This window comes from Telmatherina bonti (genome assembly GCF_933228915.1).
Source record: "Telmatherina bonti genome assembly, chromosome: 2".
Taxonomy (NCBI): Eukaryota; Metazoa; Chordata; class Actinopteri; order Atheriniformes; family Telmatherinidae; genus Telmatherina; species Telmatherina bonti.
Window position 1 is genome coordinate 20,688,325 of NC_136620.1, and position 10,169 is coordinate 20,698,493.

A 10,169-nucleotide genomic window follows, 5' to 3' on the forward strand; every position below is an offset into this window, starting at 1 on the left:
TTTGGACAAAAGCGTCTGCTAAATGACTGTAGAATAGAACAGAATATATATATATATATATATATATATATATATATATATATATATATATATATATATATATATATATATATATATATATATATATATATATATATATATATTGTTTTGTATATATGAACATCTATACCATTTAATAGAAATTATTGTTAGCTCATATTACGTGTCCTTCTTTATTGATGTAAGGGAATGCGTTGTATACATGCGTCTGACAATAAGTGTGGTATAGTGCCAGTATAATGAAGTGAAAAATGCTTTATAAATTCCCTAAAGACATTAAAAAGTTCTAGTGGTTTCATTTTTATTTTATGTTTTTCTGAGATCTAGACACAAACTTCAGGAAGCTATCATCGCTGTGCTTCCATCTTTCCCTCTCACAACAGAATTTACATCAGACATGAGTTTAAACGATTTGATTTCGCTAAAACAATAAAGGTAAATGGTTGATAACCTGTGTGTACTTGTATTTAACTGCTGGACAATGTTGGGAGCAATCTGGATCATCATCTGGATCCAGGAGCTTTAGAGGAATTCTTTATAATAATAACAACACATGCATATAACTCCACAATAAATGGTCAGGATGTTTGGCCAAAAGATTCAGGAGAAGTTCCCGACAGGTTTTACAAGATTTCAAAGATAGATCTGGATCCCAGAACAATTATGGATATTACCATCCATAACAGAACAAATAGGGGATCTTTGGAATTTTCATCGCTTCTAAAGAACAAATTCAGATATAAACATGAAGTAAACACCACAAAATACTGTACCCAAGACACTGCCGATTCATTATCAATTAATCTAGGAATCTAATGATGTATCCATAGAAAATGAAGGCAGGACCAGAGTATAGGCTGGAAATCACAATATGGATGAAAATGAGCTGCTTTGCAGAGCTCTTAGAGTGTTTTTATAGTTTGTTTGTGTTTTTGGTCTTATTGATCTTGAAGCAACCTCAATACAAGCCTGGTCTAACATGAAGGAATTAGACTGAACCGTTCTCCTACAAAACAATCTTGACCGTCGTCAGCTCAAGTTCAAACTGTGTCCATGTTTAACTTTAGTAACTCTGTCGATGTACACACGACATTTATGAGGGACGGGTGGTAAAGCTCCAGGGTTACATAAACACCATCATGTCCATGACAGCACATGCACAGCTCAACAAAACTCTCCGGCAAACACGCATGATCATACATACCACACATGATCTCATTCTCACCAACATGCTGCACCTGCTGGGTCACATGATTTGGGTGTCTATATGGTCCTCAAGCTCTCTAACGCTTTCTACTCACTCCGTGTTTCCAACTTACAGTACATTGCAACTAAGTGGTGCAAATAAGCAGCAAAATAACTGACATTACAACGAATTCATGAATTGTTTAGCAGGAAAATTGAGGAACATTATTACCAATAAATTATGTCAACTAATCGGAAAACTGACTGACAGCATAAAAAACAATCCAAACTAATTCCAGAGCCAAATTAAGATCATTTTGTTGTTGTTGTTTTCTGTTCCATCCTCTTGTCAAAAGGACCAAGCACAACTTGATATTTAATGTGACCTTTGATGGAAACAGTGCAAACACCTTTATAGTCAGACATCAACAATAGTTTCTCTAATACCTTTCAACATTATACATTAGGATTTTTGGGTGGGACATGAAGAGCCTTTATTCGGAATGAATAAATTAAATCTAACTTAATATTGGGTTTCAAATGCAACTTGAATTTGAATGAATCAGTTCTTAATGAGGCATCTCTTGTCACTGATGAGAGACTGATAAGAGTGTCACTAGAAACAGTGAGCCACACCTCCATCTGACTGTGACTGATGTTACACAGAGCAGAGCAGCTGGCTGCGACTGCCACTCACGTAAATACATTTGTCTTACAATCATTTGGATTTCACACCCTGCCTTTGTTTTAACAGATGTGTAACAGACATAGTGTTTCAAAAATGATGTGATGAGTGGGTGTTTGCTCAAGTCAAAGGTCATTTCTATTTAAAGAGATTTTCCAGATGAAATGTGTTTGAAGTGTCGAGATGGAGAAAGGGAGGGGAGAGAGGAGTGCTGCCGGTGCAGTGTGGGGAAAACACAGCAAGGTCATTCCATTCAGAGCACACTGTGCATGTTTAACAGTGTACCAGAGAGTGCATGAGGGGTGAAGAGAGAGAGAAATGGTGCTTGCTTTTGCAATATGTGTGGGTGAGGATCTGTTTTTAAAAAAAAACAACAAAAAAAAACATTAAAAGCCTCTGTCCATTTATGATTGTGTTTTTTTGTCATGAGAGTGCAATTCCAAAATGATTATCCACATCTAAATTCATTCTCTTAAAATGAGCAATATATGGTTAGAGAATTCTGTCTGAAAGTCCAGTTTCTCTTTTCTTTCAGGCAAATTGATCAAACATAGTTATGGGAAAAGATTATTTGAAATGGGCTCATAGACTGGCACTGTTCATGTCTGATCACTACCCAGAAAAAACACTCTTGTACAGAAATGCTCTCTTTAGCAATGAAAAGTTACACACTGAGCACAGCCAAGAGCTTAATGACTCTCCACTACACAGTCTAGCATTTAAATAAACATCACATAATTGAGTTGCACAATGCAACAGCTGCAAAAGGGGTCCGGATTTGGCTGCAGCACAAATATAGATTAAAACATTATCACTATCTATTTTGCAAGTCCATTTTGCCAGAGTGGGCTGCTGGCATCATGGATCACATTACTTAACAACCAACGAGCACACAAAGAGCCCCTCAATAAGGTTTTTGGCCTCTCACACTAACAACTAACTAACTAACAATATGTTATTGAATATATTTGTACAAAAGGAAAGATGCCAACAGAGCCGGTCCTTGAAATAGGACATATAGGTGGTCACACAATGGAGGGGTGCTGCTGTGAGGCAAAACATAACAAAATTAATATTATTCATTAAATTAACTATTTACATACATTTCTGCGCTACTCAGAAAACTGGCAGATAGCAAAAGGAATTTAACATTAAAATAAGAAATGAATAAATGACAAAAATGTCTTTTCAGGTATTTTAACCTTTCTTGACATTTATTGTTAAAGCTAAAATCATTATAGCAACACAAATGTGAAGATTTCTACCAGCTGGTTGCAGAATGAAAGTTTTGGATGTTTTGAACAAATTATGTCAACAATACGTGAAATGTGGATTGGGACTGCACCAGTGGCAGTCTTTTGCAGTAACTGAGGTCATATCAATGAAGCTTTCTTTTTCTATTGACCCTCCTTATCTGGTTAAAGCATTGGTCTTATATGAAAATTATTTTAGTGTCAATGTTGTACTTCTGGAATGACCGTTTCTTTTGACGTAGCATAAAAGTTAATTTCATGTGGTAGGATCAAACTGAGCTTTTAAAGGCCCAATAATGCCCAGAATGAGTAATAAAATGCAGATAAGTTTAGGATACATCATAATCATGGGTGTACTGCAGAAACAAGTCAAAGAGAAAGGTATAGGAAATGAAAAAAGCATTTCTTCCCCTGATCACCATGGAGAACTTGGGCTCACTGGGAAATAAAATGAACAAAGCTTTGATTACAGTGGAAATGTTTTCATCAATATAGTGGTGTTTGCTCATATGACAATGTGATCTGCGATCCTAAGAGTTTTTCATAGTGTATGAGCCAAATAAACAAGAAAAATTAGGGGAGATACAAACGTCACCTGGGGTTGGCAGGACTCAAATCTCCGCCAGAAAGTTAGCAGTGGCTTAGAGACCAACAAGAACACCAAAGCTGTCCAAGAAATATGGAACTTTTACCATAAAAATCCCTAGAAAGAATGAAAAAGCTGTCTGTTTTTGGAGAGAAGTCTGAAACAACAAGGAGCACCATCAGAATTTGAAAGCAGCCTCTATCTAACTCACTTACCCCCAGTGTTTGAGATACAGTGGTCCTGAAAAGGATCACTGGGAAAATATCAGGCAATGTCCAAGGAGACAGTAAAATATTGTGTGTTAGAAATGCTTATGGCAAAAAATTAAGATGGTTGTGCATACTGCTCTCATAGGCGACAAAAACCATAGATCAAGGATTGGTGCTATGTTAAAATCCCACTCTGGAGCCCTTTGCAAGATGCCATCTGCTCTGTCTACGACTCTCTTCCCTTTGTCATATAATCATCGAAAGCTAAAATATCATCAATAAGAAAAATGTATTGTCATTTTGAACTACTGAACACATTCCTTTTGGAAAATACAAGGTTACATAGTAAAATACAGAATTCAGGAGGAAAAATGGAAAATACAGAAATTTGGGATATAAAATAAAGAGGAGTTCACAGTGTCCTACATCTGTTAATTATTACCAAGTTATAATACTATACCATAAGCATGGCCATCTCTGGAGATTTCAGACACGTCTTTCTCTCTCTGCTATACTTAAACAAGTTAATGGTTTGTTTCCTTTTTTTTTTTTTTTTTTTTTTTTTTTTTAAATTAATGTTTTATTGTTATCATTAATTAAAATAACTTTCCTCAATAACACATAACTTTATCGAGGCAAACACCATAAGTAGAATCTCCACCACTGCTGAGGTGGCATTTCTGTGCATTTTACAGACGAGCCAATAAGTACCAAAACCTTAATGCCACAGAAACCTGGAGGGACTTGTGCGGTTCATGACTATTTAAACAGCACCAGAATACATTAATTGTGGCAAAAACTGAATGCAAAGGTCACAGACATTTATTTCATGAAGATTGTCACTGTCTGTCTGTCTTTCTGTGAAGTGTCCAGAGAAGTGGACAGTAGCTGACATTGTTTGTCCACAGATGGTGGTGTGTTCACATGAGGAGGAGCACTGGATGTATGGAGAGAAGAGGAGAAATGACATGCTGTCATGGCAGAGAAAACACTGGATTTTATTTCTAAGAACACTCACTCAAAATTGTGTGTATTAATGTTGTTGTCCAGCTTAACGCAGTGTTTCTCAATCTAGATCCCTATGACCCCCTGTCCTGCATGTTTTATGGGTCACCCTACTTAAACACACCTGAATGAAATAAAGGGCTCGTTAACAGGCTGCAAAGAACTTGATGAGAAGGTTCAATCGTGTTTTGGAGGAGGAACAGGTCTAAAACGTGCAGGGCAGTTGGTCTTGAGTACCCGGATTGAGAAACATAATGGGTAATGTTTAATGTGCTAGTTAATGCTGAAGTAACAGGGGCTGCGGTGTCGCTGAGAGTTTGTCTCTAATTTGGGAGATATTGTACAATGTAACATTAGTTGCACTTATCAGCAATATCTGACTAAATAGAAAAATAACAGCCTTTTGCAAAAAAATTTTTAAAGACTTTTTTTATGAGATTTGCATTTTATACAACCCTAAGTTTTACACCTATAACAAACACTGAAAGTCTAGATCAATATTTAACAAAACATTAATTAGAACATTGTGCAAAAAAAAAAAAAAAAGAAATTTGCAATGGCTTGCAAATCTTTTTGAGCCCATATCCAATTGAACAGACTATAAAGATATTTTAATGTTCAAACTGATAAGCTTGGTTTCTTTTTGAAGATATTCACTCGTATTGAATGTGATGCCTGCAACGCATTCCAAAAATGCTGGAACAGGAGCACATTTACCACTCTGTTACATCACCTTTCTTTAAAGGGTTTGGGAACTGAAGGCACTAATTGTTGAAGCTTTATAGGTGGAATTCTTTCCCATTTTTGCTTGCAGCCTTTTTAAAAGCTATTTATCCAGACTTTCATTGTATAGGTTTAAAATTAATAATTGTTGCGTACTGATCTGCGACAGATATGCAATGCACCAAAACAAATTATTTCCAATAGAGACCAATTAAAGACTATATTTTTCTGCAGGACAATTATATCGCTGAAATGTAATTGTTATTACTACAGCGCCACAAGATTGTGCCAAACAAACCGCGATGAAACTAAGAGCCCACTACGTTACCCTGTCCAGCAACTTATTACTTACAGCAGCCGAGCTGAACCTTTAATTACCGGAGCTACTGAGCATGCTAACTAAAATAGTTCAACCGATATGCAGATGCTTTGCCCTCCTTTTGGCTGGCAGAAAAGGCAGAGCACCCCTGCAACATTAGACCAAACCTCCACGTTGTTCTGCCCCTGGCACTGCAAAAAAATAAGACTAGATACAAGATACAGGGAGCTTTCTCTGCATAATGAACAGCAGCATTCAAAAAACCCATAGTGTTGTTTTTATAATATTTTTTGTTTGTTTGTTACCTGTGTCCGAGGTCAGCGCTTTGGTTTCATGACTTCTGTTCTCTTCCAGACGTGAATACAAGCAAATCCTGCATGCACAGCACACTTATACTATCTGTAACAAGAAGGGAGTGCCAGTATGGTAGCATGGTCTTATTATTGGCCAAGGGGTAAGAAGATGAAATACAATCTCACCACCACAAACACACACACACACACACACACACACACACACACACACACACACACACACACACACACACACACACACACTTTGAGTCACCCAGCTGAATTCTTAGCAGGCCGATGCTGCCAGTAAATTCCTTCCTTGGCTTGGTGAGCTTAAGGTACTGACACACTGGGTTCAGCTTCATGCTGCTGCCACATGCTCTGGTCCAGGTATTTACACTCATGAACTACCACTGACCCATACACTAACCATAAACACAAACAGCCTCTATCATTTGATTTTCTCACAGTCCATCTCCCTCTCACTTCCAGTCTGAGAAACATTCAGAATTGCTTCCTTTGATTTAACGAAGGTCCAATGAATTCCCCTCATGTCCCAGGGGGTGCTGAGGACCCAACAGCAGGCAAGTAGTCTCTTCATCCACAGATGACATACAGAACATTTATGTCTTCATTAATCTGTTAAACTGATGGCTTTCAGTTATGAAAAGTGAAAAAAGGCGACCAGGATTATAATTTTAATATACCCTCGCCATTCACAGAAAAAGTCCTATATACAGTAAAGGACTTTTTCTCCATTATTAAAACCTCCTCTGAACCAAGGCTCAAATATCCTTCTTGCTGTGAGGCCACAGTCCTAACCTCAAAACACCCTGGTGCAGCCATAGATAAAATGCATGTATTTATATTTGTGTTATATGATTAATGCTTTAATGAGAGTTACAACATTGTCATACTTGGAATTCTATTACAAATATAATTTATTTGACTGATAAATTTAACAGAGCTCTGAATAACATAACACAGGTATCAGATTGATACTCGGTATCAGCAGATACCAAAACCCCAGGTTTTAGAATCGGTATAACAGGAAAATAGTATCGGAACATCCTTAAAGACTGACTTTCCCATAATCGTTACAAGATCTTGGAGAAAAATTAATGCAACTCTGGATGTAAATAAAAGTTAGAAAAATGCAGAATATTATCAAAATGATACAATGTCAGTGATGGAAGTAAGCAAAACTTGATTCATATACCACATTTTAAGAAAAGTAGCACAGAACATTTACCTCCTGAATGAACCCAAATGCAGGCTGATGAGGAAGGAGGCAGACTGGCACAGGAACTTTTCATAATGAAAATCATGAAGGATGCAAATTTTGGACTGTTGTGTACTTATACACCAAATCTCTCGAATACCTCATAACATCTGATCAGAAGCTAAATTAAACCCACGCTGCCATGTGCGTCTGTGTGTTAATGTGACCACAGCAGTACACACTCATGCTGTGTTAAAAAGTAATGTGTATTAGTTACCAGGTCAGACTGCCTCAGAAAATGGTTAAAAAAAAAAAAAAAAAGCACCAGGGGCAAAATCGCACAGTACACCAACACATCCAGCTGCCACACCATCAACAGAAGGCAGCAGATGTGTCAAAGAGTTTAAAGATGATCAAACACACAAGGTGGCATTTTACAAACTGCACCAATAAAGTCTTGTGTCCTCGTATATGTAAGATCTGTGCATAATGTTATCTTGTGAAGTAAGTGTGATGAATAGAAATATCAACATTTACCTGCTTTTAGGTTAAATTTGCATAATGTATTCATGTTTTTTTTTTTTACAGCTGGATCTTACATGAATGTGTTAATAATAAAGTTCTCAGAAGTTCTCAGTTAAAATAATATTCAAATCAAGAATGTGGAGCAGACATGGGGCTTGGGAATAAAAGTGTTCAATATTTACTTGGGAGACTGCGAGGCAGAGGAATAGGACAGAAATTGGAGGGAACAAACTCAGGCCCCCATTCGTCTCCTGAGGAGGAGTGTCAGTGTGTCACCACATAACACAGATATAGGAGAGAAAAAAAAACCTCTTAAATGTCCCATTTAATATATTTCTCCACTGTTTGACTACATATTTTATCTGCTTGTCTTTAATTCACACATTTCACTTTAGAAATCTGATTTAAAAAAAATAAATAAATTTTAAAAAAGCTGAGTTGAAGTATCTGTTGAAGTATTATATATGTGTTGTTATGAATGTGTTGGATTATCTTTTAACTGGTACCGTCTCGACTTGAACGTTTTGTAAAACTGCTTAGAGAATTAGGTTACTTGGAAAAGTGAAAGTGCATTAAATTGGATTTTCTCCAGAATAGAAAGGGGTGTACTTAGAGATGCATCTGCAGCTTGTGTACTGTTAATGCTTAAAATTGCTCATTCTCGTAGGGGCACCACCTCCTGCGTAAATGGCAGGAATTCAGCCTTATTAATAGTTATTAAGGCTAAGGCTATCAGTCTATCTGAAGGCTCTGCACCTTCTAAAAGCACCATAATGAGTAAAACAAATTGCATCCACTTCAGACCAAGACCTGGGTTCATTAACATGTATGATGAAAAAGATTATCATGAAAAGAGCGCTTTTAAAACAACATAGTTGACCAAAGTGCTGTACACAAGCAGCACAAAACAAACTTGAAAAGCACTCTGACAGTGCAGACCTCTGCCAAGCAGCTCGTTTCATCCATATAGTGATTTTCCTTCAAAAATCCATTTTCAGACAAAAATCATAAAAATACATCCAGTTGTTTTTGCACAGAATTGCTAAAAAACAGACAGATAAACCCCAGCAAAAGCATCACCCCCCCCCCCCCCCTCCTCCTCCTCCTCGGTGGAGGTAACTATAAAAGTTGGAAGTAGTTTGAAAGAAGGATGGGTAAATAAACACTGAAAGTTATTTGGGGGATTTATTAGGAATTTATCTTGAATAATTTGTTTAACTTGGATTTTACCAGCATCAACTGAATGATCCCCAATTCATTTGGGTCATTTCCTCATCTGCCTGCCCATGGGTCAGGTAATGGTTTTATCCGTTGTTAGAGACCTTTGGAGACCTATCGATGGTACCAATCTTGATGTTTACCAGTTGTCTAAGTGCGACGGAATCATCAGTAAGGATTGTTTTGTTTATTCATTTATTTTTTCTGTTTTTCTCTCTAAGATGGAAAAGAACACAGCAAAAGATAGGAGTTAAATACCTCTCAGGAAAGCTACATTTTGACCAGAACTCCCTTTAAACGCTACAGCCTGTATAATCAGGTCCCATTTAGATCCAAACTGACTCCTGCTTCACGCTGCAATCACCAGGCACATCTTGGTCATTTTCAACACAAGAAACGACTAAAAACCAATGTATGACCTAAGGGCCCAGCACCTGATATACAAAGCATAAATTTGCTTATTACATCACAGTGCTTTTATGTTGCCAGGCAGTTTCCCCATCTCTAGTTTCACTGTGACCCAGTAAAATACAGAGCAGCACTGAAAGAGCCAGGCCAGTCACTCAGCAGAGCTGGCACACTAAAAAAAAGAACGATGCCAGTATAACAGAGGAAGACTCGGGCTTCACTGACATCCCTGGCACAGACAACCTGCATCCAAGCCCAGACAATGTGGATGTACCCAGTATTTACTTTACCTCTGCTCTGTTTGAAAAAATAAATAAATAAATAAATACTGATTTTGGTGTATTCAAATTGAGTATGTGTCTGTATGAAACATCTAACTGTGAACACATGTGAGCATCTTATATAAGAGAAAGCATTTAAGAACATGGAAAATGATTAAAAAAAATGATAAAAAATGATAAAAATGATTTTTTTTAAAAACTATTCTGATGTATAATTT

The 10,169-nt window shown here is 37.0% G+C and overlaps 1 protein-coding gene across 3 annotated transcripts in view; it reads right to left on the minus strand.

The window, feature by feature from the left end:
• The window catches only part of LOC306765006 (pleckstrin homology domain-containing family A member 7-like), a 120,605-nt gene that overhangs the window by 73,190 nt on the left and 37,246 nt on the right, over positions 1–10,169 (minus strand). Inside the window, exon 1 of one of the 3 annotated variants that reach the window (XM_079252327.1) lies at positions 6,310–6,347. The exons of the other annotated variants lie outside the window; for them this stretch is intronic. The gene's annotated coding sequence lies outside the window, so the exon portion shown is untranslated. Of the gene's footprint in view, positions 1–6,309; positions 6,348–10,169 lie in introns of those variants that run through there. 3 annotated transcript variants of the gene reach the window in all.